The following is a 23017-nucleotide window of genomic DNA, read 5'->3' as shown; positions in this document are numbered from 1 at the left end:
TTCTACTGTATTTTTTCTCTAAGCTTATTTCTGATGTTGCACATCATGTCTGAAACAACGCTGTAAGTCCATACACTAAAGGTGCAGAATATCGTACAGGTGATATTACTGGTACTGGAAACATCCGTGTATGGCAGGTTTACTAAAAACAAATGACCAATGTCACTCAGTTTATAGGTTACCCTAGGACAGCATCTAATCTTTTTTGTATGCTATTTTTGCTTTATAGATATATGTGTGGTAATGTTTTATATGTATGTCACACATAAATGGAAATGGAACACTGTGCAGCATTTGGTGGAATTATAAGGTGGGAAATGATGCATTTGACAATCCATAGAACTTGTGTGCGTATTGGAAAATGTCCAAGTCATACCTGGTAAAATTATAAGAATACAGACCCCTTATTAGTGAATGGCACCCAGCACACAAACAGATTATATACATAATTTAAATTGTGACTTAGTAGTGTTAGCATCATTTGTTAGTTGTGATTACCAAATCTTAATTGCTAATCACAACTAGCACAGCATGAAATGCAGTGCTCCATCTGATAGCCAGAATAGAATGCGGAGCCCCATCATACTTACTATGTAGAGCCCCCATCTAATACTAAGCCCCGTTTTGCCTCTTCCCTGGAATCACTGACAAACCATTCCATACCAGCTGACTGATGGAGATCCAATCAGGGTCTGACGCTGAGCCCTGTTGATCAGCCGAATGCACATGTAGTGCCATTACCCTTTTGATGTCATCTGCCCCCGCCAAGGGCCCATATCTCTCTATCCTATCTCTCACCCCCCCCTCGCTCCATCAACCCTGACAATCTCATCCATATCTCCTCTTCTTCGTCCCTCCCTTTTTCGTGTGCCCTCTGGAACTCTAGGTCTGTCTGTAACAAACTGTCCTCCATTCACGACCTCTTCATCTCTAACTCTCTTAATCTTCTTGCCATAACTGAAACCTGGCTCACTTCTTCTGATACTGCCTCTCCTGCCGCTCTCTCCTATGGGGGCCTCTCTTTCACCCACTCCACCAGACCAGACGAGCGTCCAGGAGGGGGAGTGGGCCTCCTCCTATCCCCTAACTGCACTTTTCGGGTCATACCTACTCTACCTTCCCTCTCCTTCTCCTCCTTTGAAGTCCACTCCATTCGGCTCTTCTCCCCCATCCACCTCCGTGTCTCCGTCATCTACCGTCCCCCTGGCCCTACCTCTCTTTTTCTCGACAACTTCGCCGCCTGGCTCCCCCACTATCTTTCCTCTGACCTGCCCTCCATTATACTGGGTGACTTCAACATCCCTGTTGACAACTGTACTGACCCTGCCACCATAAAACTTCTCACTCTTTCCTCCTCCCTTGGCCTCACTCAGTGGACCTCCTCCCCTACCCACTGTCTTGGTCACTCCCTCGACCTTGTCTTCTCTAACCTCTGTGATCTCTCTGAGTTCTCCAACTCTCCCTTCCCACTCTCTGACCACCATCTCCTCTCCTTCTCTCTGTCCTCCTCCCCTTCTCCCACCTCGCCTAAAGCCACCCTCACCAGGCGCAACCTTGACGCTATTGACCCCATCTCCTTCTCTGCCTCTCTTGAAACTCTCCTATCACCCCTTCCCTCTCTGGCCTGCCCAGATCAGGCGTCCTCTCTCTACAACCAATCCCTCACTACTGCCCTGGACACCGTCGCCCCGGCCTCTTCTATCCGCCGTCGTCGCCTTACTCCCCAACCCTGGCACTCCAAACTCACCCGCTCCCTCCAAAAGTGCTCTCGTACAGCTGAACGCCTCTGGAGGAAATCTCGTTCCCTGGCTGACTTCCTTCACTTCAAATTCATCCTCTCCTCTTTCTGCTCTGCCCTGTCCCTCGCTAAACAATCCTTCTTCAAGTCGCTCATCTCTTCTCAGTCCTCCAACCCCCGCCGCCTCTTTGCCACATTCAACTCCCTCCTCTCCCCCCCCCCTCCCACTGTCCCGCCTTCCCTCTCTGCGTCTGACTTCGCCTCCTTTTTCTCCTCCAAAATTGAAGCCATCAGACGCAACATCTCCTCCTCCCACCACTCTCCCCCCATCACCGCTTCACCTCCCGCCATTAACCAGCTGTGGTCCTCCTTCATCCCCACATCAGGTGAAGAAGTTCGCTCCCTTATTCTTTCCTCTCCACCCTCTACCTGTCCTCTTGATCCCATCCCCTCCCACCTCCTTCGCTCTCTCTCTCCTACTGCCTGCTCCTACCTCGCACACCTCTTCAACCTATCACTCTCCTCTGGCGTTGTCCCATCCTCATTCAAACATGCTCTTATCTCCCCTATCCTTAAGAAACCCAATCTTGACCCCACCTCTCTTGCTAACTACCGCCCTATCTCTCTTCTCCCATATGCCTCCAAATTACTTGAGCGGATTGTCTGCAGCCGCCTCACCAGACACCTCTCTGACAACTCCCTCCTTGACCCTCTCCAATCCGGCTACCGCCCCCTCCACTCCACTGAAACAGCCCTGGCTAAAGTTACCGATGATCTCCTATCAGCCAAATCCAAGGGTCACTACTCCATACTCATCCTCCTTGACCTCTCCGCAGCCTTCGACACCGTGGACCATCCCCTCCTACTGCAAACTCTTCTTTCACTCGGCCTCTCTGGCTCTGTCCATGCCTGGTTCACCTCATACCTTGCTAATCGCTCCTTCTCCGTATCCACGTCTGGTTCTTCCTCCACCCCCTCCCCTCTCCCTGTTGGAGTCCCTCAGGGCTCTGTTCTTGGCCCTTTACTCTTTTCGCTCTATACTTCCTCCCTTGGGGCTCTCATCTCCTCTTTCGGTCTTCAGTATCACCTATATGCTGATGATATTCAACTCTACATCTCTTCTCCTGATCTTTCCTCCTCCCTCCTCTCTCGTGTAACTGACTGCCTCTCAGCCATCTCATCCTGGATGTCCTCTCGCTTTCTTAAAATTAACATCTCCAAAACCGAACTCATTGTCTTTCCCCCACCCAGGCTCCCTTCTCACCATGACCTCTCTATCGTTGTTAACAACTTCACTATCTCCTCTGTCACCCAACTCCGCTGCCTAGGTGTCACTCTCGACTCCTCTCTCTCTTTTGCCCCCCACATTCAATCCCTTGCCCAAGCCTGTCGCTTCCAACTCCGTAACATTGCCCGCATCCGTCCCTTCCTCTCTCAAGATGCCACCAAAACTATCATCCATGCCCTCATCATCTCCCGTCTCGACTACTGCAACCTCCTCCTTACTGGCCTCCCCCACTCCCGTCTCTCCCCCCTCCGCTCTATACTCAATGCGGCTGCAAGACTCATCTTCCTCTCACGCCGCTCCTCCTCTGCCTCCCCTCTCTGTCTTTCCTTACACTGGCTCCCCTTCCCCTACAGAATCCTTTTCAAACTCCTCACCACCACTTACAAGGCTCTCTCTCAGTCTACCGCCCCTTACATCTCTAGCCTCCTCTCCATTCACACTCCCGCCCGCTCCCTGCGCTCGGCCAATGATCGCCGCCTCTCCTCCACTCTGATCACCTCTTCCCACTCTAGAATCCAAGACTTCTCCCGTGCTGCACCCCTTCACTGGAACGACCTCCCTCGCTCCATTCGTCTCTCACCCAATCTGTGCTCCTTCAAGCGGGCACTTAAAACTCACCTGTTCCTTAAGGCCTACCAACCATCCACTTAACCACTCACCCTTCTGTTTCTCCCCTGGCTCCTTTCCTCTCTCCCCGTTGCTTCACTGGCCCCCTTTTGTGCCTGACTTTGTTTACCCTCCCTTAGGATGTAAGCTCGAATGAGCAGGGCCCTCTTCCCTCCTGTCTCCATACCTGTTCTTCTGCTCCGTCTCTACTGTATCTGCCTGCTTGGAGTTTCTGAAGTACTGGTACTTTGTGTTTATTGTCCTGTACTGTTTTACCCTGTATAGTCTACTGTTTGTACCATGTTCGGCGCTGCGGAAACCTTGTGGCGCCTAACAAATAAACGATAATAATAATAATAATAATAATCTGAGAGATGAGAAAGTATTGCAGAAAATTGACTCTTTTGTTTCTCCTACTGCCAGGACCATGAGCACTTTCTACAGCACATTCATAGTCTCTCTCTGAATATGCCACATGCATGGTACAGGTGTCACCAATAGGAGGACATTTCTGTTTAGTATAACTCTATTGATGTTGTAGTTACATGCTTAATAATAGAAAATACCTTTATATAAATCGATTAAACATAATTAGAAAAATCCATTTTTAAAAAGGACCTTCGGCACTGTCTGTAACTGGTGCTGGGGCCTATGGGTGTCTGTAGCTTTCTAGGAGATTGTGTTTTTAAGTAACAAAAGCAGGAGACTGGGGTAGAATATCTTCATGTGACAAACCAAAAATGACAGGAGGGTTAACAGTTCTGTTGCCAAACAAATAATCTAGACATGCGTTGAATGTTTGTGTTTGGGCTGGGATTACATATTCAAGGATTGGCTATATTCTTCATAAACTAAGATTTACTTTCTGACTTGTGTGTAATTACAATGTAATTTGTTTTTAGGTGTGGAATGCATAGTAGCATAGTCTACCACCTTCTTGCTTTTTTGCATCCAAACAGATATGGGGGCATATTAAATTGTTAGCGTTATACTGAAAAGTAACGCGGCGCGCGCACCATTACCCTCATTACGGTAGTAGTGTGCGTAAATACCGTTGTTACGGTACCTTGCACGCTGGATTTCAGCTCGCGGTTCATGGAGCTGCGAGCTGAAATCCGGCTTAGTATTACCGTAATAACTCTGCAGGGAATTCAAACAATTGAATACGCCCCTTGGTGTCATTTCATTCTACACTTTATTGAAGATCGTAAAATTGTTTGAATTATTGCAGTGACATGGCCCATTCTCCGTACCAGTTCAAGATGTTCACAGTGTTCCATATTTCTGTACAACTGCTCTAGGCAGGTGTAAGAAATTGCAGCAGCTTGTATTAAATGGAAACCATTTCAGATGAGACTGCAGGTTTATAGAAAATCTATTTTTAATAAACCTACGTATGTGCAGTCTGTGCATCAGTTGCTCCTCTACTGAAAAAGCAGACCTAGCATAAATATTTCTCTATTGCAAGTCTTCAGTTACCTTGAAACAAATACGACAGTGTACATAGCTTTTTAGAATGTTTTTGTCTTGCCATGTTACTACTGATTGGTTGGAAGTTGCACTCATTTTTATATTTCCTGTAAAGTTGTCTAATGTAAATATTAAGAGATGAATGTACAGTACATACATTTGGGTATGTGGCATCAGGACAGGGGGCATGACCATGTCATGATGTGGGTGTGGCCATGTCACATTGGGGGTGTGGCTTCCAGTTTTGAAGCAGTAGGCCAATGTTTCTCCACTCCAGTCCTCAGGACCCACTAACAGTGCAGGATTGGCAGGTGACCAGTGGAATAATTATACCACCTGCTACACTGTGTCAGTCAGTAATGAATACACCTGTGCTCCAGCAAGGAGATATGGAAAACATGTACTGCTAGGGGGTCCTGAGGACTGGAGTTGAGAAACACTGCATTAGGCTGACCCGATCTCTCCAACCCTCCCCTCTCCTCCACAAATCTTCATTGCCGTGCACACCGTAGTGCAGAGCAACAGTGTTCAGACAACACTTACCAACTTTCCCACCAATTGGGACAAAGCTGTCCCGAGAGGGAAGGGGAGACAGAACCCTCAAATAGGGACTGTCCCACCTAAATCAGGATGGTTGGGAGGTATGATGATAATAATCCTGTTGAAGCTACTTTACTTACTTTCTATAAAGATGTTACTGAGCCTGCTGTCACGGTTCATCAACCACTGTAGTATGATCCTTATATAACTTTTATTAATGCGTTAATTATCACACTGTATGAAAGTTTGTGGGGTTCTAAAATATTTCGGAGCATGGTTTGGCATCGTTATGGGAGAGACCTAAAATAGAAGGTCTGACAATGGTAGAGAGCAAAGTGTAGATGTACACAACTTTGTAAGTCTGCTTTAGTCTTTACAAAGGGATTATTTAAAATAGTGTATACAATATGCAGCATCCTGTGCTAAACCTAAATATGTAAATAAATGTGTTTTATATATATCACCTTTGCTTCCTATTCGGTACAAAAAGCTAAACTGCATAAAATTCTTCTTGAATAACCTCATGTCATTTGTAATCCTCAAGATTCTATTGTATTTGAATTTAATAAGATGTTTTATTAATATATAGTAACACACTATTAACTTGATGTTTTTATCATTATCCTTTATTTGTATGGCACAACTATACAATGCAGAGAATATTTATAGAGAATATTAAAGAGTCTATTTCTCATTGGGGCCAGTGGGACAGCTGTAAGTATCGTTATGTATTACTGCATATCCCAGTGATTCAGATTGTTGTATCGCCGCTATTTACCATACTCTGAAGACCTCTCTCCCCCTCGATGATCAACGAAAGGAGAAAATGCTATGTACATGTGCCGGCGTTTCCGCTTTGACCCTGTGAGGGATCCAGTGAAGCAGGAGAGGCTTCAGCTAGATCCTATGTTAAAGGCACATAACGCCATCCTCAGGTGATGTTACTGTGCTGCGAAAAACCTTTGCTGTGAAAATCCTTTACTGCGAACCATGTGTTATATAAGAAGCAGCATTGAGAGAGCCTCCTCCCTGAAGTTTGGCTCTTCCCAGATTGTTACATAGATCCTTTAATCATTCAAGTCGGTCCCTGCTCTAGAAGACCTTATGAATTATACTCCCTATCAAGCAAACACACTAACACCATTATGATATACCGTATATATTATACTGTACCCTTTTAATACTTGTAAGGTTATTTGAAGTTACCAAGCAGATCCACAAGGGTTTTATGCAGGTCACGAATAAAGAAAAAGGGTTAAATAAATTAAATAGTATATAAATGATACTCGTGAATATTGGTGTGATTCCATTGATAAGTACAAGTTATAAAATTATAAATTGCAAGAGTTTATACATATAGTAATGTTGCTTGTATGTTATATAGGATTATATGTATGCTAACAAATCATTGTCTTTTGTTTGCAATTCATGGGAAAGCAGCAGAGATTTTCTATGTGAGCCTGATTGAGTCTTTATGAATTTGTAGTGAATGCTTCCAAAATGTACTTCCTGATCAAAACTGCCAATTCCTGCCTTTTATGTCTTTAAGAAATCTTCCAGTGTCTCGTGAGCCATTGATGTAATTGGTAGGCTGACTGGAAGGACTAAAATGAAAGGCATTGTGCAGTGATGGGAACTAATAATCTGCCAAAAGAGCTGCAGATTTGAAGCTACATGCCCGTCTTCTTGCTGAATAGTTTCTGGCTGTAGTATTCTTCCTTCATGGGTCATATTCCTAAAGCGGAATAAATAACTACATATAGTAACCGCTTTGATGTCTAAATTTTAGCTCACTATCAAAACGTGGTACATTCTAATAATAATTTGAAACATCGGTGCCTGTTGAGATTAAGCTCTGATATAAATATCTATTTTCGGCTCTGTTGGAGAATCTCCTAGGATATGCGGTAGGATGTCAGATCTGTGCAAGATAAAGCAAAACGTAATCTCACATCTGTCACACATGGGTACAATATACAGAGCAGCCTAAGCACAGCATTGTTGTGTTTTATCTATCTGAGCATTCTATATCGAATTGTGTTACACATACTTCAGAGCATGCTAAGGAGCCAGTCTTCTTCTGCTCCCTTTAGTTCGTAAGCACTTTTCAGATGCTTAGGATCGTGGTGCATCTCTATCCTGCACTGGGATAGTGGAAGATCAGAGATTAAGTGATTGGCTAGCTAGTCTGCCAGGGAACAGAAATGCTTTGTACAGACTTGTGTGTCTCTACATACACAGGGCATTGTCATCGATGAAAGACTTGCTTTATTTTCTCAATTCAGTTTTTTCAAGCAACGTCTGTAATAAAAGTCAGGTTTATGCTGAACAATATCCTTTATCTTTCCTTCCACGGTGCTTATTGTACCATATCCCTCCATTCTCATATTTTCTCCTTATCGCTTCAGTTATGTTTCCTTATCCTTCTCGCTTTCTTCCGTTTTCTCCCATTTTGTCATTTTTAAAATTCTCTTTACCATTTGTAAGTACGTCCTGATGATTCCGTTACTGGGCATTATTTTTACTTCACTCTCCGACCTTATGATTTTTTTATTTACATTGATGTCTCCCTCTCTTCCATTACAGTATGTTGCAAATTCATCCCCCTACTTGCCATTAGTGTGTGTACACCTATTCACCTTCCGTTCTTTTGTGTGTGTCCTGATATATCCCCCCTGTATTGCTATAAGTATCTCATACTTGCCTACTTTAAAAATCTCCACTTTGGGAGATCCCATAGGTGAGGTAAAGTGAAAAGTGCATGGGGGCGTGGCAACGCAAAGTGTATAATGTTGGCCCCGCCCCATGACAAAATAGTGTGATTGCGTCATCGCAGCGGCAGTGCCAAAATGATATGATTCATGAAATGGGTGCGTGATCTGGGAGAAAGACCTGCTGTCCTGGGGGTCTGGGAAAACTACCCGAAATTTTGGAGTCTCCCAGACATTCACCATTTATTTATATAGCGCTACCAATTAAACATCTTTGTACAAAGCATATTTGTCACTCACATTAGTCCCTGCCCCATTGGAGCTTACAGTCTAAGTTCCCTAATACACACAGAGACTTGTATTAATTTTGTCAGCAGCCAATTAACCTACCAGTATGTGTTTTGGAGTGTGTTAGGAAACCCATGCAAACACGGGGAGAACATAAAGACTCCACACACATAAGGCCTTGTTCGGGAATCAAATGTGCTTTGAGGCAGAAGTGCTAACCAATAAGCCACTGTGCTACCTGACTTTTCTCTTGGCTTTCCTTCCATTGCTATGTCATCATCTCTTTTTCCTTTCTGCCATTGCTTTGTGGCATAATGTGTAACGCACGCCTGATCACGTCAGCAAACGGGGACGCTTCCCCGGCGGTCAGGTGCGCATGCGGCCCGTCACCATGACGACGGGACGCGCAATGGAACTTCCGGTCGGCGGTCAGCGTGTCTGACCGCCGAACCACTGCCCACCAATGAGAGACCATCACTCTCTATATAACACCACTAGGGTGCCAGAGCAACTAGTATTCTAGCCTCCAGCGTTCCTGTGTATATTAGCTTACCTGCCATTTGTTTCCTGTTACTGACCCGGCTCTCCCTGACTTCGCTTTTGGATCTTCCTATTGTCCTGCATTGTATCTCCAGTTCTGACCTCGGCCTGCTGACTATTCTTCGCTTCCTGATTTGGTACCTTCTCCGCCCGTCTGGTTCTGACTCCTGCCTGTACAACATCGATTATCTCCATCATCTCGCAAGTAGCTACCTGCGAGGGCCGCGACCTGCACGTCGTTCGCCGCGAAGTCCAAACTTCCTTGCGGGGGTCCCTGGTGAAAACCGGCGGCGTGTTAGACTCCGCGCCTCCAAGTGTAGTTGTGCCAATACTTGCAGGTGCAGACACCTTCGTGGTGACAATCTCTAAATTCTACACTATCCTTCCACTGCATCATCTCTTTCTTTCTTCCTTAATACATATACCGTATATACTCGAGTATAAGCCGACTTTTTCAGCACATTTTTTTATGCTGAAAAGCCCCTCTCGGCTTATACTCGAGTGAGTCCCTGTTCTCCGGGTCCTCAGCTCTTAGGTTCCACTGACAGGAAGTTCGGCATTTGGAACGCACACTTGCGTTCCAAATGCCAAACTTCCTGTTAGTGGAACGCACGCGTTCCACTGCGGAAGTTAGGGGCTGAAGAAAATCCCTCCCTCCCTAGCAGGCACAGAGAAGAGTAAACACAGGGGGACACATCCAGAGCTCCTCGTCAATGAGACAGAGATGTAAGATGTGTGTACTGTCCTAAAGACAGCCTAGTAGGAGACGGGCGCAGTACCTGGGGTGAGCAGTTTATCTAGTAATTATTAATGACAAACATATCCTCTCCAATATTTTCCAAATTGTGGCATCTGCTATCCGATGTGAATGCTATATACACTATATATACACGCTATATAAACCTTACTATTATGGTTGCTGATTTTTGGTACATTTGGAGACATTTTGGGAGCCTGAGTTTATTAAAAGAAGCAAGTCATTTCCCACCCTAGGCTTATACTCGAGTCAATAAGTTTTCCCAGTTTTTTTGTGGTAAAATTAGGTGCCTCGGCTCATATTCAGCAGAGCCATAACTAGGGCAGTGCGGGCGGTGCTGTCGCCCAGGGCGCACGCCTAAAGGGGCGCAATGGCCGCCCGCTACTTGCCCTGGCTCTGTGACTGCAGATTACCGGCACTCAGCGAATCCAAAATGGTGCCCAGCACCGGGATCCTCTTAAGGGCCCATGTTGTACATACTAAAAGTTTGAGACTCCCCTCACCTCATCTCTGTGTGTGTGACAGCTTCAGCATACCATCCGATTCACAGACTTCGGAGGGGCGGGGCTTATCAAAAAGTGGGCGTGGCTTCCTCCTCATGTACATCTGTCTCCGAAGAAATCTCCCTGAGTGTGACAGCTTCTGTCTCCACCCTTTCCTTGTGAGAGCCTCTGCCCGCCTCTAACCCCCCCCCCCACCCCCTTTGTGTGTGACAGTTTCTGTCCTGCTTCCCCCCAGGCAAGTGAAGCTTTTGTCTCCCTTCTTCTACCCCCCTACATGTCACAGTTGGGTTGGCATAGGTGCAGTGTGGAGACAGGTTTGGCATTGATGTAGTGTAGTAGAGATGGTGGCACTTGTACAGTGTGGGGCCAGGGCTGACATTCGTGTAGTGTGGGTAGAGGGGGTGGCATAGGTGCAGTGTGGGGACAGGTCTGGCATTGGTGTAGTGTGGGTAGAGGGAGTGGCATAGGTGCAGTGTGGGGACAGGTCTGGCATTGGTGAAGTGTGGGTAGAGGGGGTGGCATTGGTGCAGTGTGGGGACAGGGCTGACATTGGTGTAGGGTGGGTACATGGGTTGTATTGGTGCCTCAGACCAGGTAAAACAGCTAGAGAAGGAGAAACACACCACCTGACCTGTCTCATGGCACAGTGGACGGACCATTTTCATTTGCACTCCATCACTGACAGACTATAAGTCAAATTCTCATATATAACACATAATTACACTGAGGCAGGGTGTCCACTCAGTGAGGTTCACAGCTGGCTTATTATTGAATCAGCTTTCACGACAATCAGTGAGACACATAGAAGGTAATGCGCTAGCCACACCCCCACATTAGGTTGGCCACACCCACTCCGCAAGTGTCACTCCCACTAAGATGGGGGGCGCCTGTGCCCTGTCTCGCCCAGGGCACCAAAATGTCTAGTTACAGCACTGATATTCGGGTCGGCTTATACTCGAGTATATACGGTAATTGTCTATTCCCTCTTCCTTTGTTATATGCCATCATATTTTTCCTCACTGTCACTACTATATGTCATCATCTTTTCCTCTTCCATTTCGATATGTCATCTTCTCTTCCCCTTCCTTGCATTCCTGTGCGACATAATGTCTTCCCCTCTATGTAGAACTAGTGTCTCTTTTTCCCTTACCTGTCATTGCTATATGTTTTCAGTTTCCCCCTCCCGGCCATTGCTGTATATCCTCTTCTATCCACCTCTTTGCCCTCACTATATTATTGGCAGAACCTTTGTGGGTGTCTGTAAAAGGCATTAGCAGCTGGGTGAAATACTGGATATTAAGCCAATAAACGTTTTGCACTTAACCAAGATTATGGTTTATTTGAGCAGGCTGTAACAGATCAGCAATGCAGGTACTTTCAGATGTTAACGTCAGCAATGAGGTATCACTTATATATTGTGTGTGTGTGTGTGTGTGTGTGTATGAATGTATATGTACTTTATAGACAATGTCAGGGCACAGCTATAACGGACACGTCTGTCTCTGTCAGGGTCTGAGGAAGAACGGCGGCAGCCAAACTTTCAGTCCACGCATGCGCAGTAGCGCAATGTGGATGCCTGGAGGCTGCCCCACTTCCTGTCCTCACTAGACCACCAGGGAATCATACAGGAGACAGAGTGTAACGCTCCCTATTAACATATATGTCATGATCTCTTCCAACCAGTGTATCCTTGAAGTTGTCCTTCATCTTCCACCCTCACTGTAATTGCTATATACTTTTCTTCCCTCCTCCCAAACTTCTGAAGTGCTGTCCTCTTTCTACTCTCCCCTCCTGCTATATCCTTATCAATTTAATTATTTTCCTTCTATATTCTCTCCAGTTGTGTCACCTATCATCCTGAACCTGCTGTGCAACATGTCCAGTGTTTGATTTTCAAGTCATATTTGTTACTTTAAATGTTAGCCTGTTTTCAGCAAATTCATCCATGATGACAGATAATGTACCCTTTCTGTATTCATATGTTTCCACCTTTCAAATCTGCTGGATATGTGATAAAAAAAAGATTTGAAATGTTACTTAATTAAAAACAAGCTTTTATCTTATGGGATAGGTCTATTTAAATGAGCTGGCATGGGTGGAAATGGCACGTTCAGTGGGGCGTTCTCATTTTCACAGCTAGGTGCACAGCTTTTTCCTCCTTGCAAAAGGGCTAATTCTCCGACTGGTGTCAGGTGCTGGAAAACTGACTTTATCCCATTTTTTTTTTTGTGCAGGTTCCAGATACAGAATTACAGTGAAACAAATTAGCAGTTAGACTAATGTAATAAAAACCTTCAAACACAAAAAGAAAGGCAGTCCTGGTGTACCCTCACCCTCATGATTAAGTTGATCCAAAAATCAGTATATAACTTACTTGGTTAGAGTAAGAAATAATGTATTATATTTATTTATGCACAATTCTGAATACTCATATGCTTATTGAAGTATGCGAAACTTAGTAGTCACTAGGGGCTTGATTCATTAAGGCACGTATCTGCTGATTTTGAGCCTATCGTTCGCAAAATCACTCTTTGCATGCTCAGAATCGGCAGATATCTCCGTCAAAACAGCCCTTTTACGCATGGAAAGGGCACTTACTACAGCCTATGATAAAGGAGAGTGATTGGGGCAGGGAAGTGGCTTCTGGCAGTAGGCAATATACAGTGTAGGCATGTTAAACTTATGCGCATGCAGCCACGGCCGTAACAAGCTCTATGGCTGTGGAAGTAACCTTCTATTTCTGCTGTATCTCTTGCTCCAGCTCTCGGGCTAGTCTAAATTAGCTGGCTCTATAAAGTGTTAAAAAATAGAGTTATAATAAAAGAAAAGAAAAAAGTGTGGGATCCCCCCCTCTAATGCTGTTAACCCTAGTGCTGCCAGGCTAGTGTTGGTTTCAGCAAAATCAGGGGAAAAAATGTGTGGGGTCCACCTGATTTTACCGAAACCAGCACTAGGCCAACCAGCCAGGGTGGGTGGCACTATAGCAGGGTAATACGCAGTATAATGACAAATCAACCCCAGACTATTTAGCACGGGGCTGGTTTACCTAGGAAGTGGAGTCTTATTTTCTTATCTTCAGTCACAATGACCCCATAATAATTCCACAGAAACAGGCTTGGTAACAGAATTTTTTTTTATTATTTTTTTTAACAAACTCACTTTGTTCATCTGTGGAGGAACACGCATCGTTTGTTCAAAATGTTTTTTTTATGTTGCAAAGCCTGTTGAATTATTATTATTGTGACTGAAGATAAGAAGATTGTTTACATGGACATTTGGAAAAAAAATAAAAATATTGGGGGGTGGGGGTCATTTTTTCTGTACTACTTCAGGACCTGGAATGTTTTTTGGACAGCAACAGGACGTTAGGAATATTATGGTTTGGTTTCTGGTTGTTAACAAGCCTTATTGGAGTAAAAGCTTACAAGATTGGCTTCCTTACAGATAAAGACATCAGATGGGAAGTATATGGGATTTTATTACTTTTAATAAATATATGTGGTTTAAACGAAGGTAGTATGTTTTATTTTAGGGGTTTTAATATTTGTATTAAAGTAATGTGGATACAAAGCGGGCGTTACATTTCACTTTGCGGGACTACAAGTCACAGCAGGCCCTGGGTGCCAGGACATGGTGGCACTTGTGAATCTCAAAGTGCCATCATGCCCTGGCTGCCATGGGTATGCTGGTGCTAGTAGTTCTACAAGCACCAACATGCACAGACTGTTAATGGCAGTCTGGGCTGGCTGGTCTAGTGCTGGTTGGAGGTTCCCTACGCATTCAACCCCACTCCCCATTTTGCCGAAACCCACATTAGGGTAGCATTAGGAGAGTGGGGGGCACCTTTTTTTAAAAATGTTAAATCTATTAAAATAAAAAAAAAAACAGGTTACCCTCAGAATGCGTGCCCTGGTGAACCAGGCCCTAAGTATTTCATGAACCCTTGCATCTAAGTGCCATAATTGTTTCTTGTGGAAACAGAAGAAGTCTTCTCCACTGAGATCTCTTAAATTATGAGGTAAAAGAAATTAAGCAGCTGGATTTTCTGTAACCTTTGTGCAGAAGTGCAGATATAGGACCTTCCCGATGCTCACTACACCAGCCCCTAACATACATTGTTGCAAAAGTCACTAATAAATAAATCTGATTAAAAAATAAAATAGTTCAAAGATAAGAAAGTGAATCATAGATTTCTTCAACTTAACTTTGCTCTATATTTTAGTGAACTATTAGCTAAGAAAACAGATTTCATTCAAAGCACCTTAGGCAGCAATGTGACAGTTTTAAAAGTCAGCCAAAACACAATTGCAATGAGATTTACTTATTGGAGGCTCCATGATTTGCCTCTGTTCCAAGAGAAATATGTGCCAGTTTTACATGATGTACTTTTCATGTTGTCAGCTGCTAATTTCCACTAATGGTACTTGGCAAAGTCCTCATAGTTCACACTGATTGCCTCTGCATCCTAAATATATTTGTATTCAAGCACTTCTCAAATTAAGTGAGTGGTAGAATACATGTCACGAGCAAATTCAATTAGTTATTGATATGGATTTCCCTTGACATCCAAGTTTCAGAAGCAGTCCTTTGACTCCAAAATACCTTACTTGGCAACACAAAACAGTCAAGGAATACATATAATTCTACAAGGTTTAACACAACTGTTAATTCTCTGTGTTATCTTGCGTGATGTGGGTAAATCTTTAGAAGATGGAAATTAATGGAAATTAATAACAGTATCTAGGGGTATATTTACTAAACTGCAGGTTTGAAAAAGTGGGGATGTTGCCTATAGCAGCCAGTCAGATTCTAGCTATCATTTATTTAGCACATTCTACAAAATGACAGCTAGAGTTTGATTGGTTGTTATAGGCAACATCTCCACTTTTTCAATCCCGCAGTTTAGTAAATATCTCCCTGTGTTTGCGTAGGTGTCCTTAGGTTTCCTCCCACACTCCAAAAACATACTGGTAGGTTAATTGGCTGCTATCAAAATTGACCCTAGTCTGTGTGTGTGTGTGTGTGTGTGTGTTAGGGAATTTAGACTGTAAGCCCCAATGGGGCAGGGACTGATGTGAGTGAGTTCTCTGTACAGTGCTGCGGAATTAGTGGTGCTATATAAATAAATGGTGATGATGATGATGATTTGTATCTGGTTTAATTTCTAGCTACTTCAGTACAGTCCAGCATCTTGTCTTGAGCCATTCAGGGTACTTTTTAATTGTCCTGCTGGAAGACACATGACCTTCAATGGAGACTTAGCTTTCTGGCAATGGGTTCGACATTGCGCTCCAAAATGGCCTGGTAATTTCCAGATTACATGGCGCCCTGCACACTTTGTAGGCATCCATTGCCAGATGTGGCAGTTCTACCCAGAAACATCACTGAACCCTCCTCCATGTTTGACTGTAGGGAATGTGTTTGTTTCATTTTGCTTTCTGTAAACACAATGATGCTGTGCTTTAGGGTGCACGTTGAAGCCGTCATACCTTTGGTCTGATGGTGTTTTGAACTATCCTGCACTGCAATCTTTAATTATGTTTTCTATTGTGGCCACATCCAGGGCTGGATGGCTTAAATTTGCTAATAACATTACATACAGTAAAATTGGAAACATCAAGTACTCTTGATTTGCAGCCTTGAGATTGTCCATGCTTGGCTACAGTATTCTGTCTGACTTCCTCAAACAATTCTCTGGCTTTCTTTCTTTTCTCCATGCTCATTACAGTACACACAATGACACGGAGAATGAGTCCTTTTCTCTACTCAAATTCATTTAAGGAGTGATTTTGATATTGCAGACAGGCAAGTTCATTTCCAAAGTAAAGGAGAATTATCTGTTTGAAATCTAATCATTTCTAACTAATTCTAAAAGGTGCCAATAATTTTGCCTGGCACATTTAAAGCATGCATGACAGCTTTCAAAACTTCTCCCCCTGGCGATCCCGGGGGTGAAATCATGTGGTAGGAGGGAGCGTGGCGACGCCGTCGCGGCACCATAGCTCCACCCCCTCTATAAAATGCAGAAAGTCACGGCATTGAATAGTGGGGGTGGGGCTTAGAGACACGATTAAGCCCCGCCCTCACCATTCAATGCCGTGAATTTGGGCGAATCTGGGAGGTTTGCCTATTCTTCCAGGAGTCTGAGAGGACTCCTCGAAGTTCGGGAGCCTCCCAGGAATTCCGGGAGAGTAGGCAAGTATGATTTAAAGATTTGTGTGTGGAATAAACTACCACTTAATAATTTTTTTCTACTGTTTGTGTTGTATTCCACTGCAGACCAAATAAATACATATGTGTAAGCTAACATATTTTTTTAAATGCACCAATCTTGTGTAACAAATGGTGGGTGCATTATCAGAAAAAACTTCAAGGATGGCAATATTTTTGGCCAGATCTCTACCTGTACGTTTTTGGAATGCCCCTTTATCAGCTTCATTTCTCTCATTCTAATTTCATCCCAGCAAACTTTTACACCCACATAAATGCTAAATTTAGGCTTGCAGTTCCATGCAATTCCCTTCAAAAAGCACAAAAGTAGACACATAACTTCCCCAAAAAAGCATTTGCAATGCACCTTTACACTGTTGCAATTTCATAAATGACCCTCACTGTCTCCATACAAGACATGAACCAAATTTTAGTTTTTTGGATCACTTCATTATTCACATTTTATCCTTGTTTCTTCTAAAATAGTATTAGAACAATGAGCCAAACAGCTATTTTTTTCATAACAATGACAGTTCACAAAACTCTTAAGATAGATCTGCTTTACACCTGCTTCCTACTGTGTCATTGTCAGGAAGTTGCAGAAATTAAAAGGACCCAGAAATAGAATAAATTCTCTTAATCAAGATGATGTCATTTTCTCACTTACTTTCATTTTTAACACAATATAACCAGATGTTTCACAAGTGAAGGAAAGTATTGGTGTGTATGGTTTGTTTTTGTTTGTTTCACAATATCTGCTATGACAAATTCTATTGAAAAAATTCCCTCGCTAGCACAATTAATATGTCAAAAATCTAAAGGCTCCCATAACCTGACAAACCAAGGACTCCTCCAGTATGGCCAGTTTGTTCACCAGATGGCGCCCAGGGGAGAATAGGAATAATAAGTATTATGTATTGTAAACCTAAACAAAGGTACAACCAGTTCACTGAAATAAAACAGAATTGTTGTGCCGTTTTCCCACAGACAAAATAAGAGCAAATACCCTGAAGTGCATCCAGCATTCAAAACCACCCAAACCAGTGAAAATACAAATATAACAATGAATAGACCTGTGTCCTGCTAGATAAATATTTTAAACGTACAGATTTTTTAGTTGGCTCAATATGAATTACTAAATGCAACTTTTGGTTTAATAATATATCTTGAAATAGAGACTCGCCATCCTGTCCTAGGTGATGTCTCACAGCGCTGGGGTCATGAGTTCAATTCCCGATCATCGCCTTATCTGTGTGGAGTTTGTATGTTCTCCCCGTGTTTGCGTGGGTTTCGTCCGGGTGCTCTGGTTTCCTCCCACACTCCCAAAAACATACTGGTAGCTTAATTGGCTGCTATCAAAATTTACCCTAGTCTCTGTCTGTGTCTGTGTGTATGTTAGGGAATTTAGACTGTAAGCTCCAATGGGGCAGGGACTGATGTGAGTGAGTTCTCTGTACAGCGCTGCGGAATCAGTGCTGCTATATAAATAAATGGTGATGATGATGATGGTCATCAAAGGTCAACATAACTGGACTACTGACAGCACAGACAGGCACACTGAAACCACAGACAGGCACACTGATGGGACCAAGAGCACAGGCAGACACAATACCCTGAACAATTGCCTTGTTTGCCCTGCCCAAACACTGTCCCTGCCTTCCAGTCTGCACTATACTATCACAAACATTCCCACTTTCACATTTCAGTAGCTGACATTTGACCCCTTTTTTTAACATAACTTTGTTTACTTTCGTCGTGTACAAAACCCCCAAACGAACTCCCTAAATAGTAACAAATTAAGTGTGACCAAATGAGGTAGTGAGACTGTCCTATTTCCCAGGTACCTTATCTTTATTGTTAATGTTTTAGTGTTACATTGTCCCTGTAAGGGGGAAGTAACTCAGCTCTCCTGAGCTATTGAGGTTGATAGGGTATTGTCTCCTGCGTGTACTCTCCATTGTCCTGGAAATCTCCCTGCCACACCAGCAGAAGCCACTGGCTGTTGGCTAGCTTCCTGCAGATTACACCTCTCAATGGAACCGTGCCTCCCACTTTTTTCCCAGGGGGCCAGAGCATGGGAAACAGAGTATAAAAGTGCCAACCCTGGGGAGAGAAGTAACTTCAGTGGTCGTATCTGTGGTCATATCAACATCCCCAACAAATATAGGGCAGCATTGACAAAAAATGGCAGACATTATCGCTAGATTTATACCCATATGCATAATAGTAAAAATAATAAATTATTGGTTTATATGATTAATAATGGGTGTTAGATAGCTCCCTGTTATTATTGAGTGATTTGTATGCAAGTTCCGGCTTGCAGGCCCTTCCCACCTCCTTACAAACCCAACAGGAATAATTTCATTGTATATTTCTGTAGATTAGATGCAAGTCCATTTGTGAAGCATTAAAATCCGCTTTTTTATATTGCACTTGTACACAAATGCAGCTGTACATTGGGTAGAGTGTATTGTATACTGCAGCTCCCTGCGCTTTGAGAGACAAGTCAGGGACGTTCATATGTAAAGTAGGGGTGTGGTGACACCAGTCATCCAAGCACTAGGGCTGAGTCTGACATCAAATAGGACATAGGGCAAATATTGATATAAATAAATGATGCATTACACAGTAACTAACAGACATACAGAATGAACCCAGGCTGCTCCATATATTATAGTGCCTACATACATATTTGTGTCATTTTTGAAATGGCTGAGCTGGCACCCGAAGCGGGGATATCTAGGTTTTTGGAAAAATTAATGATTTCATGCCTGTGAAGTTTATACAAATGGAGGGTGGGGGAATTGTAAACTTTCACAAGCAGGACCTTCCTTCATTATCATTATCATCTTTTTTTATTCCTCTTGTAATCTTGTCTGTCCGCATTCTGTCCACCTATGTGTCCTTGTCCATCACCTACTGCATGTTCTCTGTGTAACCATTTATTAAGTCTTATGCACTGTTCGTTTTCTGCTCCAGTTTCTAGATTTTTATGCTTTCATGCCTCCAGTATGTCTCTTTTTGTTTAGCTTGGTCTGTCTTATGTAATCATTGTTACATATGCACTTCTCCCCATTGTACAGTGCTGCGGAGTTATGTCTTACATATAAACAGTAATAATGATGAATAATGAAGTGCCTTGGTGGTGTAACTGACAACTGGTGAACGGCATTCTTATGAATATTGATTTCGTTCCCAAAATGGCTGCTTCCACTGTGTGTAACACAATGTGCAGTTTGTTGCAATGATGGTTATTTACTTATGCTACAGCAGTAGCCTGAAATCTTGCCATCATTTCATGCTGCTGCTGACATTTCTGTTTCTTCTGTATCCTGCTCTATTCAACGAATAAAACTGTTTCATAGAAGTTATTGTGGACTTATGTTTCAAATGTAATGAAGATCCACAATAACTGGGTTCACTAGAGTTAATAGAAATTTTTGTAATCCGACTGAACTTAATTCTAGTGCAGTGTTATTTCACAGATCCAATGTAAATGTTTCCTCACAGTGTGATATAGTCCTAGAATAGAGTGTTAAAGTGTTAACAAAGACTCGTACTGTAAATGTAATGTTCATAGACTTATATAGCACAGGCAATGGATGTGATTGATGCACAATATAGATTGTTAGATGTGATAGAATCAAAATTATCATGAAAGCAGGTGTAGGTCCTTTATATAGATTTTTGTATCTTACAATTATACTGCATGTTGAGGACTTGATAACAGGTTGTTAATTTATATAATTAAGGAAGACGCTCATTACATAGGTGTTTATGTGTTAATGTATATAAAGATTGTCCACAGTTAGTGCAGGATTTTGAAGATATGTTTACAGACTGACATTTGCGAGAAACTGCCTTAAGCTCTGTCAGGCTAAAAAGAATTTGAGGACTGAAAAATCAGAACTGGATAAGTCAAAGTTTCAATTAATTGCTGCAGCAGGATCCATATCTGAGAAGTCAGAATGCTTAAATTGAGGAAAAACTGTCAACAAGAAATAAAACAATTAAAAAAACACTGGGGTCATGAGTTCAATTCCCAACCATGGCCTTATCTGTGTGGAGTTTGTATGTTCTCCCTGTGTTTGCATGGGTTTTATCTGGGTGCTCTGGTTTTCTCCCACACTCCAAAAACATACTGGTAGTTTAATTGGCTGCTATCAAAAATTGACCGTAGTCTGTCTCTCTCTGTCTGTATGTATGTTAGGGAATTTAGACTGTAAGCTCCACTTGGGCAGGCACTGATGTGAATGAGTTCTCTGTACAACGCTGCAGAATCAGTGGCGCTATATAAATAAATGATGATGACTCAGACACAGAGGGAGGAATATAAATATCGTAGACACTCCACAGGGGAGGACAAAGCCCAATTCAGAAACTCCTGGAAATCAGGGCTTATAATGAAAATCCTCATCTGTATAGAGCAAAGTATGGAAAAATTGCACAAAAATTTAGTTTTCAAAAGTATGAGAAAAATTAGACAAGAAAAACAATAAGAACAATAACAAATCCGATACAAAAGTAAGTACATACGTTGAATAATTCCGGCAACATAAGAGACACTCAGAGGGACTACTGAAAGAAGAATCACAAGTATTACTTTTTTTGTGAGGACACTCTAGATGCATTGAAAAGGGGACTTGGATTTCCTTCTACTAATCAGTTTGATAATGTGTAATTTATCTAAAGGTATATGTAAGTTAGGGCTAAACAAAAATGTTTGGTAAATTGGTATGTTAAAGTGCAATTAGCTGTGGATGCTGAGGGAATGTGTTGGGCAGATGAAAGGACTGAATTTCCCTTGAATGAATCTCATCACAGGTTGTTCAACATTTGTGTGATGTATCTTAAGAACAGAAAGGAGGGATAGCTACAGGTGCAGGATGTGTCTATCTGTATAGTGAAGCCCCAGCAGTTTTGGTGGAAATCATGACTAAATCTGGTAATTGATAGAGGCAGTAATATGGATATATAAAAAAATAGCTACCAAAAGATTTGGAATGTGTTATTTGGTCCACAAAAGTCATCTTAATACTAGGGAACATAGAGCAATTCATTGGCTGAGATTTCATTATTTGTACTGCAGACATAAGTGATATTGTGGTAATCTTATCTCCTGATCAATAATGGCATTTCACCAGGTGAAGTCACTTCCAGAATTGAAATATAGTTCAAATACTCTGACCCTTCTAACCCCATAGAATGTCGTGTCTGTTCTCAACAACCATCAACTCCTCTAAGCAACTGGCTGAAGTTAATTAATATCATTATGAAAAAGAGGTTTGGTATTTCCACTGTCAGAAACATAGTTTGAAGTTGAGGGGAACTGTTAAAGTCCAGTTCTGGAAGACCCAGAAAATTCTCTGATAAATAAAATTGCTCATAAACTGGTCAGATATGCAAAGCAGAACCCACATGTCTCTTCAGAGGACCTGCACAAAGATTTAGCTGATACAGGAGTAGTGGTCCAAGGACCAATGCAGTGTTGCTTACACAAAAATGCTCTCCATGGAGTTGCCTGATTGGAACCTTTCCTACGGCCTCATGACAAAATCAATGTATTAAGCGTTAAATACAATACTTTAAATAACCAGAAACATTTTGGAACAAAGTGCTGTGGACTGAAGAAACCAAAATGTAATTTTTTTTTTCTACATTGCAATTTGTGGCACACAAGTGATTATCTTGGTGTAAGGAAGACTAGAATAAACTAAATATCAACAAATCCTAAAATATGATGCACCAGTCAATGAACAAAGTGCAGCTGACAATGATCAGCAAGACAATGCTACAAAACATACCTCAAAATCAACCATGAAGTACTTACAGTAGGAAAATATTAAGGTTCTAGAATGGCTTTCACAGTTTCCAGACCTGAGTATTATTGAAAATATGTGGTGAATCTCAAACATGCAGTGCATACATGAAGACAAGACCTAAGTAAGCATAGTTCTGAGCTAAGAGAATTCTTCAAAACGTGTGTAATATAAGTAATAATGCTCCTCTTACTGTAGGTTATTAAAGATTTTAGAATCTGCCTTGGTGTCACATACACCCTTTTTTTGCTCAACATGCTTCCAAAACTCTTTTCCATTCTCTCATCATCTTCCGTCTTGGCAACTGCAACCTCCTACTGTGCGGCATTCCCGATATCTATATATCCATACTTCAATCCATCCTAAATGCTGCTGCAAAACTGATCTGCCTCTCTCACTGCCCCACATCTGCTACACCACTGTGCAAATCCCTACACTGGCTCCCTGGGTCCTCCAGATTCAAATTCAAATTACTCACCCTTTCACCCTTACCTACAAAGCCCTCAACAACACCACCTCTTTATACATCTCAAATCTCATATCAAAA

At 42.6% G+C, this 23017-nt stretch overlaps 1 protein-coding gene across 2 annotated transcripts in view; it reads left to right on the top strand.

Annotated features, from left to right (window-relative positions):
- Positions 1-23017, top strand: part of OTUD7A (OTU deubiquitinase 7A) — a 164416-nt gene that overhangs the window by 89861 nt on the left and 51538 nt on the right. The window lies entirely within an intron of this gene.

The sequence above is a fragment of the Mixophyes fleayi genome, chromosome 4, assembly GCF_038048845.1.
Source record: "Mixophyes fleayi isolate aMixFle1 chromosome 4, aMixFle1.hap1, whole genome shotgun sequence".
NCBI lineage: Eukaryota > Metazoa > Chordata > Amphibia > Anura > Limnodynastidae > Mixophyes > Mixophyes fleayi.
The sequence above is the reverse complement of the archived record's forward strand: the minus strand, read 5'-3'. Positions and strand labels throughout refer to the sequence as shown.